At 47.8% G+C, this 15,938-nt stretch overlaps 1 protein-coding gene and 1 pseudogene across 1 annotated transcript in view; one reads left to right on the top strand and one right to left on the bottom strand.

The window, feature by feature from the left end:
- The window catches only part of LANCL3 (LanC like family member 3), a 118,968-nt gene that overhangs the window by 58,377 nt on the left and 44,653 nt on the right, over window positions 1–15,938 (bottom strand). The gene's annotated exons all lie outside the window — the stretch shown is intronic.
- Window positions 12,398–13,331, top strand: LOC148773263 (syncytin-1-like; annotated as a pseudogene).

Genomic DNA, 15,938 nt, shown 5'->3' with positions numbered 1-15,938 from the left:
CAGCACTAGTCACAAAAGCCAAGACATGGAAACAACCTACATGTCCACTGAAAGGTGAATGGATAAAGAAGATGTGGTACATATATACAATGGTACATATGTACTACTCAGCCATGAAAAGAATGAAGTAATGCCATCTGCAGGAACATATACATACCTAGTTAGAACTGGACATGGAACAACAGACTGGTTCCAAATAGGAAAAGGAGTACAGCAAGGCTGTATATTGTCACCCTGCTTATTGAACTTATACGCAGAGTACATCAGGAGAAACGCTGGGCTGGAAGAAGCACAAGCTGGAATCAAGATCGCCGGGAGAAATATTAATAATCTCAGATATGCAGATTACACCACCCTTATGGCAGAAAGTGAAGAGGAACTCAAAAGCCTCTTGATGAAAGTGAAAGAGGAGAGTGAAAAGGTTGGCTTAAAGCTCAACATTCAGAAAACAAAGATCATGGCACCTGGTCCCATCACTTCATGGGAAATAGATGGGGAAACAGTGGAAACAGTGTCAGACTTTACTTTTTTGGGCTCCAAAATCACTGCAGATGGTGATTGCAGCCATGAAATTAAAAGACGCTTACTCCTTGGAAGGAAAGTTATGACCAAACTAGACAGCATATTAAAAAGCAGAGACATTACTTTGCCAACCAAGGTCCGTCTAGTCAAGGCTATGGTTTTTCCCATGGTCACGTATGGATGTGAGAGTTGGACTGTGAAGAAAGCTGAGTGCTGAAGAATTGATGCTTTTGAACTGTGGTGCTGGAGAAGACTTTTTTTTTTTTTGAAACAGTGGGGATTTATTTTTTTTTAATTTATTTAATTTATTTTTTTTTATTTTACAATATTATATTGGTTGGTTTTGCCATACATTGACCAGTCCATTCTAAAGGAGATCCATCCTGGATGTTCATTGGAAGGACTGATGCTAAAGCTGAAACTCCAATACTGTGGCCACCTCATGCGACGAGTTGACTCACTGGAAAAGACTCTGATGCTGGGAGGGATTGGGGGTGGGAGGAGAAGGGGATGACAGAGAATGAGATGGCTGGATGGCATCACCGACTCTGTGGACGTGAGTTTGAGTGAACTCCGGGAGTTGGTGATGGACAGGGAGGCCTGGCGAGCTGTGATTCATGGGATCGCGGAGAGTCGGACACGACTGAGCGACTGAACTGACTGAGACATACCTAGATATGATAGCAATAAACAAAGTAAGTCAAAGACAAATATCATATGATATCATTCATATATGGAATCTGTTTTTAAAAAATGATATAAACAAACTTATTTACAAAACTGAAACAGATTCACAGAGTTAGAAAACAACCTTATGGTTACCAAAGGGGGATTGTGGGGGAGGGGGTAAAATAGAAGTTGGGGATTAACATACACACAGTACTATATGTAAAATAAATAACCAACAAGGACCTACTGTATAGCACAGGGAACTGTACTCAGTATTCCGTAATAACCTATATGGGAAAAGAATCTGAAAAGGATGAATATATGTATATGTATAAATGAATCACTATGCTGCATGCAGGAAAGTAACACAACATTGTAAATCAACTATGGTCTGATACATTTTTTCTTTAAAAAGTGGAAATTCACACACAGATGGACATGCACACAGGGAGGACAACCTGAAGGCATAGAAGGAACACACCACATGAAGATGAAGGCAGAGATCTACAAGCCAAGGGATGCTAATGACAGCCAGCGAAGCACCAAACGCTAACGCAGAGGCCTGGACAGACTCTACTCACCCTCAGAAGGAACCAATCCTGCCCCCACCTTGGTCTTGGATATCTGACCTCCAGAATGGGGAGACGATACATTTCAGTTGTTTAAGCCATCAAGTTCATAGTATTTTGTGACAACAGCGCTGGGCATCTAGTACAGGGTGGTACGGGCAAGATGTGAGGATGCAGACCACTTCTCACGAGGCTCTCCTCCGCTCCTGTTTTAGTGATTCAGGGTCAGGAATAGGATTAAGAGGTGTGGGGCCCCACGTGGCATTTTCAAAGCCTGCTGCCACGAAAACAGATGGACCCAGGCTGGATCATTATATTGGGCTGGCCAAAAAGTTCACTTGGAGTTTTCATAAGATGCTACGGAAAAATCCAAACAAACCCACTCTCTTTTCCCTATATACCTGTGAAGTTCCTCTTTGAGGCCAGATGGGGGACGTTGCTAATTGTGCCTCACAGCCTCCTGCAAGGAGAGGGCCCCAGGGAACCTTGGGTGTGGCAGGGGTCAAAGGAGCAGGGCCTGGGGTATTGTTTTCCAGTCTGGTCTTGAAGAAACCCTCTTGTTACAGCATGATGACTATAGTTAACACTACTGTATGGTATATCTGAAAGCTTCTAAGAGAGGTGAATCCCCAAATTTCTCATGAGAAGGAAACAAAAATTTTTTGTAACTGTATGAGGTGATGGATATTAGTAACTACACATATGGTGGTAATCATTTCACCATACATGTAAGTCAAATCATTAGGCTGTTGCTTTAGTCGCTAAGTCATGTCTGACTCTTTGCAACCCCATGTATGTAGCCCACCAGGCTCCTCTGTTCATGGGATTTCTCAGGCAAGAATACTGGAGTGGGCTGTCATTTCCTTCTCCAGGGGATCCTCCTGACCCAGGGATCGAATCCAGGTCTTGTGCATTAGGCAGATGGGTTGTTTACCACTGAGCCACTGGGGAGCCCTCAAATCATTATGCTGGACACCTTAAACACTGCTGTGTGTCAATTATATCCTAACAAAACTGGGGAAAAAACACAGAAGCAGCAGCCCTCTTTCAGCTGGGGTAAGACAGAGGCCAAGTAGGCTGGCTCCAGGCCTCCCATCCTACTTCTGACCAAAGCAGTGATGCTGTCCTTTCTTCTGTGAACTGAGTTTCCACAGAGTAAAGATAAATATCTGGAAATCCTTCTGTGAGACCCTATGCTTCAGTCAAACTTATAGGGGGTAACCATTCTTTACACACCCTCTACCACCCTCCCACTCTCCTACCCACCCTGGGCTTTTGTTAACACCTCTCCCTCTCCTGGGAACGCCCTTATTCCTGACTCCACCCACTGAAGTCCTCCTGAGCCCTACAGTGTTGGTGGAGTACTCCAAAGCTCTGCCACTTAAAAATAGTTACTCCCTGAAACCTGTATGCAGGTCAGGAAGCAACAGTCAGAACTGTACATAGAACAACAGACTGGTTGCAAATAGGAAAAGGAGTGCGTCAAGGCTGTATTTTGTCACCTTGCTTATTTAACTTATATGCAGAGTACATCATGAGGAATGCTGGGCTGGAAGAAGCACAAGCCAGAATCAAGATTGCTGGGAGAAATATCAATGATCTCAGATATGCTGATGACACCACCCTTATGGCAGAAAGTGAAGAGGAACTCAAAAGCCTCTTGATGAAAGTGAAAGAGGAGAGTGAAAAGGTTGGCTTGAAGCTCAACATTCAGAAAACAAAGATCATGGCATCTGGTCCCATCACTTCATGGGAAATAGATGGGGAAACAGTGGAAACAGTGTCAGACTTTATTTTTTTTGGCTCCAAAATCACTGCAGATGCTGACTGCAGCCATGAAATTAAAAGACGCTTACTCCTTGGAAGGAAAGTTATGACCAACCTCGATAATATATTAAAAATCAGAGACATTACTTTGCCAACAAAGGTCTGTCTAGTCAAGGCTATGGTTTTTACCGTGGTCATGTCTGGATGTGAGAGTTGGACTGTGAAGAAAGCTGATCGCCGAAGAATTGATGCTTTTGAACTGTGGTGTTGGAGAAGACTCGTGAGAGTCCCTTGGACTGCAAGGAGATCCAACCAGTCCATTCTAAAGGAGATCGATCCTGGGTGTTCATCGGAAGGACTGATGCTAAAGCTGAAACTGCAATACTTTGGCCACCTCATGTGATGAGTTGACTCACTGGAAAAGACTGATGCTGGGAAGGGTTGGGGGCGGGAGGAGAAGGGGACGACCGAGAATGAGATGGCTGGATGGCATCACCGACTCTGTGGATATGAGTGAACTCCGGGAGTTGGTGATGGACAGGGAGACCTGGCGTGCTGTGATCCATGGGGTCGTGGAGAGTCGGACATGACTGAGCGACTGAACTGAACTGACTGAACTGAGGTTCTGCCCTGGTGGTCCAGTGGTTAAGCTTTCTCCTTCCACTGAAGGGGGCATGGGTTCGATCCCTGGTTAGGGAGCGAAAATCCTGCCTGCCTCCTGGCCAAGAAACCAAAATATAAAACAGAAGCAATACTGTAACAAAGTCAATAAAGACTTTAAAAATGGCCCACGTCAAAAAAAAAAAAAAAAGAAAAACAACTTTAAAAAAGAACCCCCAAAACATATTCTCTGCTTATAAGAATCCCAGTTCTACTTAAATATTAGGCTAGGATTCCTAGAAGCCATGGAAGGTAGAGCAACCCCCGGTGGTCATATGCCCCAGGCCCAGTTCAAGGGGTGAGGGGAGAGTTTGCTAGGAGGTCTCTAGGAAATAGCTGCCTCCTTGATAAGAAAGCAGGAGAATTCTTTGTCCCCTACCCCTCAGCATCTTGCATTTGAATATAGTCAGCAGAGCATGCGATTCTCAGAGCCACCACAGCCATCTTGTGATTGTGAGGGGAGAAAGAAGAGGGCTGACATGCTCAGATACCTGAATCAGCGCTGGAGGCCATCTACCGCCAGGCTGCTTCTTGTGTAAGAAAGAACCAGTCCTCTTCCTTAAAGCACTCTGAAGGAAAGTTACAGGGCTCAAGATAGCCTGGAGTTAAACTCCCCTCCAGGTCCTCCCCACCATTCTATGAAAAACAAAGAACTCTCTCACCTGAAGGAAAAAGAAAAACGGACATTAAGTTTGATTATGCCCAGCTCCCAGCCAGTCCAGCCTCTGGCCGATCTCCAGAATTCCTTGCCCCAGCCGTTTAAGAAAACTACTCCCAACAACCTTGGAGAATAACAGGCCCCCTTAAGACAGTAGATTTTCACGTATATACTTACTCTCTTCTTGGGTTAGGGCTGCTGCTGCAGCTGCTGCTGCTAAGTCGCTTCAGTTGTGTCTGACTCTGTGCGACCCCATAGACAGCAGCCCACCCGGCTCTCCCGTCCCTGGGATTCTCCAGGAAAGAACCCTGGAGTGGGTTGCCATTTCCTTCTCCAAGGGCAGCAGCTCACTAATCTGACTGCTGTCCCTTCTCACCTCATTAAAGGTGATCTGTTCCTGTGAAGTGCCGGTCTCATTCTTTTTCCGAACCTCACCTTCTCTAACTCCCTTACCCTGCATTTTTTGGTGCCGAAACCCGGGAGGGTTGAGGTTCCTTCTCATTCTCCACGGCCAGCTCTTTGGACTGTGGAAGCCTGCTGATGAGCTCACTTTCCCGCCTGGGTTTTCAAGACCTCCTCGAGAGGACGCCCTGTGCCTTCGTGAGTGGTACAAGTCCTGTGTAAGGGCTTTATTGGTTTTCCACGTAACCTGAGGAATATTGGTCTCTCTCTCTCTCTTCCTCTTTTCTCTACACTTTCTTTTCTGTGAGACTGACCAACTCCAGGACAGAGGCCTTTTGCCATTCGACCTCCCTCCATCCACCACGAATTCTCACATGACTCAGTAGCCCAGGTAAGCTCAGACGGTATTCTAGGGTGCCACAGACTATTGTCCTTTCTGGGTTCCCAGGGAACCCTCCAGCCAAAAGGCCCTCTAGGGAGGTACTTGGGGGACACCCCTCCCTCCTTCAGAGTCTCTCTCTCTTTGCCCAGTCAAAAGATTAGGTGATGACCTTTCTTCTCAACCGGATAGTCGCTAGCCATTTGCTATGGGGTCAAGCCAATCTTTCCCACGGGACTCTCCCTTGGCCTGCATAAAATGAAACCTCAAACCTCTACTCTTGAGCGATCTCAAGGTTCATAAACTCGAGTCACTTTGCACTCAAATTTGGCCTCAATACAAACTGGATAACCAAAACCGCTGGCCTGAGTTCGGGACTTTTGATTTCAATATTTTATCAGATCTCACTAACTTCCTCAAACGGAATGGCAAATCGTCGGAGGTCCCATATGCCCAAGCCTTTTGGGCCCTCCCTATGCAAGGCCTGCTGCACCCACGAGGTCCTTCTATACACCTTGCCTCCCAAGCAAAAGGGCTCTTCTTCTTCAACTAACCACCGGTCATGACCTTCTGCACCCCTGGAGTTCGACCTCGCAGACGAGCCCCCTGCCTATCTACCACCCTGCCAACCCTCTTCTTCCCCCTCATCCAACTCACCTACTGACCCCGAAACCTCTCCTGATTCCCCCTCTAGCCCGCTACCCCATCTCCCCGACTCCCTCTCCCCGCTTCCTCCCCTCCTGCCACACGGTCACGTACCCAACACGTTTCCCCTGAGAGAGGTGGCAGGACCAGAGGGCCCCACCCGAGTCCATGTGCCATTTGCATTGTCAGACATAAGCCAGACAGAAGAAAAGTTAGGATCATTTTCTGAAAATCCTACCAGATACAGAAAAGAATTCCTGAGACTCTCCTAGGCCTCTAACCTCACATGGAGTGACGTATATTATATCCTAAATGCCACTCTCACCCCAGATGAAAAAGACCATATCTTGTGAGTGGCGAAAGCCCATGCCAATCACTTACATAACCGAGACCAGGATAGCCCAGTTGCTGATGAGGCTGTGCCTCAATTAGATCCCCACTGGACTTACCAGCCCGGTGACTCAAGTATCAGGAGACTCAATCATATGATTCCCTGCCTTCTAGAAGGAATGCAGAAAAATACTCATGTCCATGTCAACTATGATAAAGTCAGGGAAATCACCCAAGGGGTGGACAAAAATCCAGCCTTATTCTTGGCACGCCTCACAGAGGCAGTCCAGAAATATACCAACCTAGATATCACCACCCCTGCTTGGTTACTCTACCTTCATGTTCAGTTCATCAGCCAGTCTGCCCCTAACATTAGACGCAAGCTTTGACAACTAGAGAAGGGCACTGAGAACCCCCCACAAAGAGACCTTCTAGAAGTAGCCTTCAAGGTGTTCAATAACAGAGAGGAGGAGGCTGCTGCTGCTAAGTCACTTCAGTCGTGTCCGACTCTGTGTGACCCCATAGACAGAAGCCCACCAGGCTCCCCCGTCCCTGGAATTCTCCCGGCAAGAACACTGGAGTGGGTTGCCATTTCCTTCTCCAATGTGTGAAAGTGAAAAGTGGAAGTGAACTCACTCAGTCGGGTCCGACCCTTAGCGACCCCACGAACTGCAGCCTACCAGTCTCCTCCATCCATGGGATTTTCTAGGCAAGAGTACTGGAGTGGCTTGCCAGTGCCTTCTCCGAGGAGGAGGCTAAGAGAGAAAAAGACCATGAGAGAAAAGCTAAATATGCCTTTTTGGTGGCAGCAATTGAGGGAAGAGATCAGCCCGGCCCAAGTCATCCCAGACTGGGACTTAAGACCACCCCCCTCCAGACCCTGCTTCCGATGCAACCAGTCAGGACACTGGACAAAGGCATGCCCGAACCCGCAGCCCCCCACAAAAGCATGCCCAACCTGTGGTCAGTGGGGACACTGGAAGATGGACTGTCCCCAGGGATGCCCTGACACCCTTGGGGAGATCCCCACTTCTCCCCAGAACCTCAGCCCAACCCTACAAGAGTTGTTCCAATGATGGGGCCTGGGTTCCAGCCCACCAGCCCGTGTCTGGGACACGAGCTCAGAACTTAGGGTAGACGGGATAGTGGCCAGGAAAAAGACCTCCTTTATAGTAGACACTGGAGCCGCTTTCTCTCTCTTAACTGCCTACTCTGGCCCAACTCAGGACTCAGAACTCACAATCAAGGGGGTCTCTGGAGTTCCCTTAAGGTAAAAACTCAGCCCTCCATTACTCTGTCAATTTGAAAAATCAACCTCATACACTCATTCCTCATAATGCCTCAGTGCCCAATGGCACTCCTAGGGAGAGATCTGTTATCCAAATTGGGGGTCTTTATTACCATACTCTCTCTTTATACAGTCTCTATATTCTTCACGCAGATGGCACCTGGACCGTCCCTCTCCCTCACCCCTGACCTTCCCTTGGATCTATCCGCCTTAGACCCCCAAGTCTGGGACACTGATCATCCATCCATAGCCGAACGTCATCCCCCAGTCCACATTACCCTAAAAGACCCCTCCACTATAATCATCCAACAACAGTACTCTCTCACCCCGGAGGCCCACAAGGGATTTAGCCTATCATAAACTGTCTTCTTCAAGCCTCTCTCTTAATTCCTACCCATTTACCACACAACGCCCCTATTCTGGCAGTAAGAAAGGGACCAAACTCTTGGAGAGGTCCAGGATCTGCGAAAAATCAATGAGGCTATCACGCCAACATTCTCAGCAGTCCCTAACCCTTACCCCCTTCTGTCTGCCATACCCCCGACTGCAACCCACTTCACAGTATTAGATCTCAAAGACGCCTTTTTCACCACCCCCCTCTACCCCCTCTCCCAACCCCTTTTTGCCTTCACCTGGCAAGACCCCGAGACTCATGTTTCCCAACAACTAACATGGACAGTTCTCCCGCAGGGATTCAGAGACAGTCCCCACTTTTTTTGGTCCTTTTTTTTTAAACAAAAGGACCTACAGACACTCAACCTAGCCCCAAGTCATCTCCTCCAATACGTAGATGACCTCCTCCTTTGCAGCCCAACCCGAAAACTCTGCCTCCAACATACTGCCAAACTCCTTGGGGCCCTGGGATCGTGGGGTTATCGGGTGTCCCAATCCAAGGCCCAAGTAGTACAGACAAATGTCACCTACCTGGGGCTCCACATATCCCACCAACAAAGAACTATTCCCCCAGATAGAATCCAGGCCTTAATTAACTGTCCACTTTCAAAAACAAAAAGGGAACTCCTGTCTATCCTCGGCCTCCTAAAGTTTTTCCATATCCAGATCCCTAACTTCTCCCTCATTGCAAAGCCACTCTATGAGGCAACTAAAGGATGTCTGGATGAGCCCCCTCTTTAACCCTTCCTTGCTGGCTAATCCTATTCGCCAGCTCACCCAGAGCCGCCTCCGAGTGCCAACTCTCCACCTGCCAGATCACACCAGACCATTCTTTCTCTTTGCACATTCCAACCAAAGACAGGCCCTGGGACTTCTATGTCAGTGGGCCGGAGACACCTGGGCTCCCAAAGCCTATCTGTCAAAACAGCTTGACATGGTGACCAAGGGCTAGCCTCCCTGCATACAGGCCATGGCTGCTATTGCAGCCCTCGTACCCAAAGCAAATAAACTCTCTAGGCACGCCCCTTTAACAGTCTGTTCTCCACACACCTTCTGAGACTTACTATCACATCGGGCTTTCCTCTCCCTTCCCGCTTCCAGGGTGCAGGTCCTACATGCCTTTCTCCTTGACCCTCAGCTCTCATTCTCCCCCTGCTCTCCCCTTAACCCCGCCAGCTTATTACCCACGTCCTCTATAACAGACCCTCTCCTACATAGCTGCAGCCTAACAGTAGATCTTACCCCAAACCCCTTCCAACATTTAACAGATCAGCCCATCCTAGACCCAGACACCCAACACTGGTTCATTGATGGCAGTTCTCAAAAATCCCCACCCTTCACGGCAGGATATGCCATCATCCAGAGGGACCTTTGCTACAATCATGGGACCCAGACAACTGAAACTTCATCTCTGCCACCTCACACCACCTCCCAACAGGCAGAACTGATAGTTCTCACCAGAGCTTTGACTCTGGCTAAAAATCTAAGGTTTAACATCCACACAGACTCCAAATATGCCTATAACATACTACACTCAAACATCCTAATATGGAGAGAAAGAGGTTTCCTAACCCAAAAGGGATCCCCCATTATTAATTCAGACCTGATCCACAAACTTCTAGTGGCAGCACTCTTACCAAAATCGCCATCCTCCACTGTACGGGACATCAAAAGGGAAGTCTCATATCAGCCTACAACAATGTTGCAGACCAGAAGGCAAAGGAGATAGCCCTGTCCCATCTCTCCCTCCAGTCCCCTGTCACCTTAGCTCTGACTCCATCCAACCCTCACACCACCAGAGAAATCCTCTCTTATCTACACTCACTCTTTCATCCCTCATCCAAGACACTCCAACAGTTCCTCCGTAACCACTTCCCCATATCCACTGCTGACCAACAATATTTAGATAACCTTACCTGCTCCTGTCAAACATGTCAACATACTAATCCCAATTCCAACCTTAAACCTACCTCCTTTCCAACCCATCAAATGCAAGGCAGCCTCCCAACACAGGATTGGCAGATAGATTTTACTCATATGCCCCCAGTTCGGAGAGTCAAATACCTCCTGGTCCTTGTGGACGCCTTTTCGGGATGGGTAGAAGCATTTCCCACTACAAACAAAAGAGCCCACACTGTGGCCCAAATCCTCCTCACAGAAATTATTCCCAGGTTTGGCCTGCCTTCATTCCTACAGTCTGATAATGGCCCAGAATTTATGTCCAAGGTCACCCCACAACTTGTCCAATTCTTACAGATACCCTGGAAATTTCACATTCCATATCCTCCCCAGTCCTCAGGAAAGGTAAAAGGATGAATAGAATAATCAAAGAAACTCTTACCAAACTAACCCTCGAGGTATATCTGGATTGGACTAAACTATTGCCGATTGTTCTCCTCAAAGTGCGGGCTTTGCCCAGAAAGCCTCTGGGGCTGAGCCCCTTTGAGGTGACATACAGAAGGCCCATGCTCCCTCCCGGACTCCTCCCTGAACCTCCTCCCATACCAAGTTTCCTACACTCCCCTCTGCTGGCAGAAGTCTGCAATGCCCTCTGGAAATACGTCAAACACAACTTGCCTGCCCCTGACCCCTAAGCTCCCTTGCCCCCTTTACAAACTGGGGACATGGTCTACCTGTCTGATAATCCCCTGGGTGACCTAACCCCAAAATGGCAGGGACCATTCAAAATTATTCTCCTTACCCTGACTGCAGCTAAACTCGAGAAGGTCACCTCCTGGGTACATCTCTCCCGCCTAAAACGGGTCACCTCCAACGCTGTGCTGCCTTCCTTAAATGACACCTATCAGGTCTCCCTCACAGGATCTACCTCCTTAAAATTCACCCGGCGACAACCCCTGTCAACCACCTGAGAGGACACTGAATGACCTGGACATTCTTCAACCTACAACTGTTCCTGATCCAACTATTACAAGACCTCTGGACCAATGCCCTGACAGGAACCTCCTTTGAAGAACTGACCATGCTGGTGTTTCAACTGTGGCTTCAGGGAACCTTCTACAACCTGACTCCAGATGAAATTGATTTCTTTACTTTCATTCTCTACGTCATTCTTCATCATAATGAACACTGTTCCTCCTCAGATTCAAGCAACCACCAACTTGGGGCCTTCCGCCCCTTGCCCTGACTGGCCTCTCCCCGTCTAACTATAATTGCACTCTTATTCTGAGTCCTTGCTATAGGCCTAGTAACTGTCTCCCCTCAGGACTGGCCACCTATCCTTCGTCTCTTTGTCAGTATCGCCTACGTTGTTAGCTGTGTTCTACTCCTAGGGTGCTACTTCCTCCGTACTGCCTAACTAACAGACCCATGACTCCCCTGTTCCTTATCCTTGCTGCACTCCCCAGCCTTCTGGCTACTCCCTGTCCCTGCTCAGACATTTATTCCTATGTTCATTCCTCATGTTATAATACGGCTCCAAGACCATGCACCATGAACCTCAGGGCAGCAGGTGGAGGGGAGGGAAGTCCAAATCCCTACTCACTGTTAAAAGCACAAAAGAGAGGGAGTTTTGTGAGCACCTGCCATAAGCCAAATGGAAGAAGTATATGTTTCTATCCCATTACCTTCTGCTGCTGCTGCTGCTAAGTCGCTTCAGTCGTGTCTGACTCTGTGTGACCCCAGAGACGGCAGCCCACCAGGCTCCCCCGTCCCTGGGTTTCTCCAGGCAAGAACACTGGAGTGGGTTGCCATTTCCTTCTCCAATGCATGAAAGTGAAAAGTGAAAGTGAAGTCGCTCAGTCGTGTCCGACTCTTCACAACCCCATGGACTGCAGCCTACCAGGCTCCTCTGCCCATGGGATTTTCCAGGCAAGAGTACTGGAGTGGGGTGCCATTGCCTTCTCCGCCATTACCCACTGGGGGTACTCAGATGGGGGCGGGGTACTAGATCAAAACTGGAAAAAGAAACAAGAACAAGTTATAAAGAACATAATTTCCCAGTTACAGGCAACCCCTGAGCCTTATAAACGCCTAGACCTCCTTTCCCAATTACAACCTCTCCTAAAACCTCCCTCTGGCAACCAACACCTTACCTGCCTTCTCATCCCTTCTTTCCAATTCTTCCAGTACACGCAGCACACATCCCAGTGCTGGATATGCATGTCACTGTCTCCCTCACCACACATAGCAATTCCCTTACCCTCAACCTGGCTGTCATAGGGCAAACTATACCTCCTCTTCCCAACAAAAAACTACACAACTCACTGGGCCAGTCTCTGACAATGTCCTACTCTCAGCCTCTTCAAACCTAACCTGTATCAACTACTCTAGTCCCAACTACACTGGTCTTACAAACTCCACTACCTCCTTCTGTTCCACTTGGGTTCTCTGGAACAGCACAAATAATTGCACCAACCCAGAAATTTTCATTCTCTGTGGGACCTATGCATATTCATGTCTCCCCCGTGATCCCCCTGGACCTTGCATCTTGGTCTTCCTGACCCCAAGAACAAATAGTCTACCCCGAAGGGGAACTTTCCCACAGGAAAAGATGAGCTGTCATAGCCCCCCTCCTCATTGGGACCGGCACAGCAGCAGCCCTAGGCACCGGGATTGGGGGTGTCTCGACCTCGGCCCATTTCTACTACAAGCTGTCCCAAGAACTTAATGAGGATATGGAGCGGGCAGTGGAGTCCTTCGTTTCAGTCCAAAGACAAATTAACTCATTAGCTTCTGTGGCCCTACAAATAGGCGAGACCTGAACCTTCTCACTGCAAAAAAGGGAGGGACCTGCCTTTTCCTAGGCTAGGACTGCTGCTATTTTGTTAATGAAACGGGCATAGTCCAGGGCAGAGTCAAAGAACTTAGAGACAAAATTGAACACTGCAGAAAAGAGTTACAAAACCTTTACACTCCCCAAAACCTGTTCCAACAGGCCCTCCCTTAGTTGCTCCCTTTCTTGGGACCATTGGTACTTATCATTTTATTCCTTTTATTTGGACCCTGTCTCTTCAATCTCTTTCAAAGGTTTCTCCAAGAACGGATTCCGGCCATCTCTCGAGACCAAGTCAAGACTGTTCTTTTGCTTGAAACCCTGCCGGCTAGAATAAAAAATCAACACTACGGGCCTTAGGCTTCCTTCCTCCCAGACCACAACCCCCTGACCCTCATTTATCAGCACGAAGAAGCCCTGAACATTAACGGTGCCCACCTGTCTCTTTTTGTATATATTCCTTAGGGTCTGGAATGAAGGACAGTTATATGGCTCAAAATAGCCTGGGGTTAAAACTCCCCTCCTGGTCCTCTCCACCATTCTATGCAAAACAAAAAACTCTCACACTCAAGGGAAAAAAAGGACACTAAGGTTGATTACGGCCAGACCGATCTCCAGAATTCCTTGGCCAGACCGATCTCCAGAATTCCTTGACCCAGCCGTTTAAGAGATAACTACTCCCAACAACCTTGGAGAAGAACAGACCCCCTTAAGACAGTCGATTTCCACATATATACTTATTCTTTTCTTGGGTTAGGGCAGCAGTTCACTAATCTGATTGCTGTCCCCTCTCGCCTCATTAAAGGTAATCTGTTCCTGTAAAGTGCTGGTCTCGTTCTTTTTCTGAACCTTGCCTTCTCTAACTCCCTTACCCTACGTACTCTCCATCAGGTTTTGTTACTCATAGCCACGGGCCAGCCTAACTGATATGTTTCCTATCCTCCAAGGCCCTCTCCAGCTTCCCTGGTGGCTCAGTCGGTAAAAAATCCACCTGCAATGCAGGAGACCTGGGTTCAATCATTGGGTTGGGAAGATCCCCTGGAGGAGGGCATGGCAACCCACTCCAGTATTCTTGCCTGGAGAATCCTATGGACAGAGGAGCCTGACGGGCTGCAGTCCATGGGGTCGCAGAGTTGGACACAACTGAGTGACTCAGCACACAAGACCCTCTCCAGGAAACAGAGATTTCCCTCCCTGCCACACCCCTCCCAGCAAGCTCTGCACCTCCCCTCCTTCTTTGCTCCCACAGTCACACCTGTTCATGTTCCTATCCCACTTGATTACTCATATTCAAATCTCATCTTTTCTTTCACATCACCAGTCCTTAAGGACAAGACCTTAGTGTGTTCTTCTTCTGATACAAGTGATCTTTTAAAACTGCTTCTAAACTTTAATGTGCTTACAAATCACCTTAGGATCGTGTTAATGCAGATCCCTGGGCCTCAACCACAGAGCTTCTGATTCAGTGGGCCTAAGGGTGGAGGCAAGAATCTGCATCTCAAATAAGCTCCCAGATGATGCTGAAGCACACCCCAGGTCTGCTTTTTGAGGAAATACTGCTCTGTGGCACTGTGTACCTTTTGTATTATCCTTGTCACACACCAGCTCTTATTGTTAACCTTGTTCCTTTTCTTATTGCATCCTCAGTAGTTTTGTGAACCCCTTGAGGGCTGCTGCTGCTGCTAAGTCGCTTCAGTCGTGTCCAACTCTGTGCAACCCCATAGACGGCAGCCCACCAGGCTCCCCCATCCCTGGGATTCTCCAGGCAAGAACACTGGAGTGGGTTGCCATTTCCTTCTCCAATACATGAAAGTGAAAAGTGCAAGTGAAGTCGCTCAGTCATGTCTGACTCTTCACGACCTCATGGACTGCAGCCTACCAGGCTCCTCTGTCCATGGGATTTTCTAGGCAAGAGCACTGGAGTGGGGTGCCATTGCCTTCTTCACCCTTGAGAGCAGGCACCATGTTTGAAGCTCCACGAGACCTCCAGAGCACCTAACACAGTGGCACTCCACAACTTTTATTGAGAAACTGAATGGAATGAATGAGTGATGGAGTGAAGTGAATACAGCTTTTCATCTTCAGGTCTGGTTTTCTCATTCCCAGCAGTGATAAATATGAGACAAGCTAGTAACTCAACCGACATTTCTGCAGAGAGAATCACAGCTTCATAATTCTAATCAATAAAATACAGCTAAGAGTGTTTTCTTTAACATTGGACCCCATGACAATGTGGAGGTGCCAGGATTTCATCCCTGATTTCTGTTGCATGAAGTCATATATTTTTATGAGTCACATATTTTCTATTACACAGTCTGACCCCTTCAGTTCTCTGAGGCAAGAAGTACCTCTTAAAATAATCTAATAAGTAAGTAAATTTTCTTCTAAGCAAAGCCTCTCTGTCACACATACAGATATCCCTCAATATTCATGGGGAATCGATGCTAGGACCTCCCGCAGCTACCAAAATCCAAGGATGATCAAGTCCCTTACTGTCAGTCTTCCTTATCAGCAGACATGGAGGCTGTGGATACACAGGGCTCACTGGATGCACTATCTAGCTGGAAAACACCGCCCAGAGGGGTGGAAGTGCTTAGAGATTTCTTCCTGGAACCTATAATTGTTGAACTGTTGCAAGGAACATGAAATTTCATTCTGATTTTGTTCTCATGGCCTTGTTCTCAGAAAGTCCCTCAGGGAGTAAATCTCTGGTATCAGAACAGAGTGGGCAGATGAGAGCTTGAATCTCATCTACCACACAATTGCACTGAGCCTGGGGCGGGGGCGGCGGGGGGGGTGTCAAGGCAATTCATGGAAATATTTTCTTTCCTCCAAAAAGTAGAAAACAATCTCTTTGCTGACGTCAAAAGCTTAACTAGTGGCATTATTTCTGAATGAGCATTGCTCCCACATCTCCTGATTCT

Source organism: Moschus berezovskii, chromosome X (assembly GCF_049115385.1).
Source record: "Moschus berezovskii isolate FMDL1 chromosome X, NW_MosBer_1.0, whole genome shotgun sequence".
Classification (NCBI taxonomy): Eukaryota; Metazoa; Chordata; class Mammalia; order Artiodactyla; family Moschidae; genus Moschus; species Moschus berezovskii.
The sequence above is the reverse complement of the archived record's forward strand: the minus strand, read 5'-3'. Positions and strand labels throughout refer to the sequence as shown.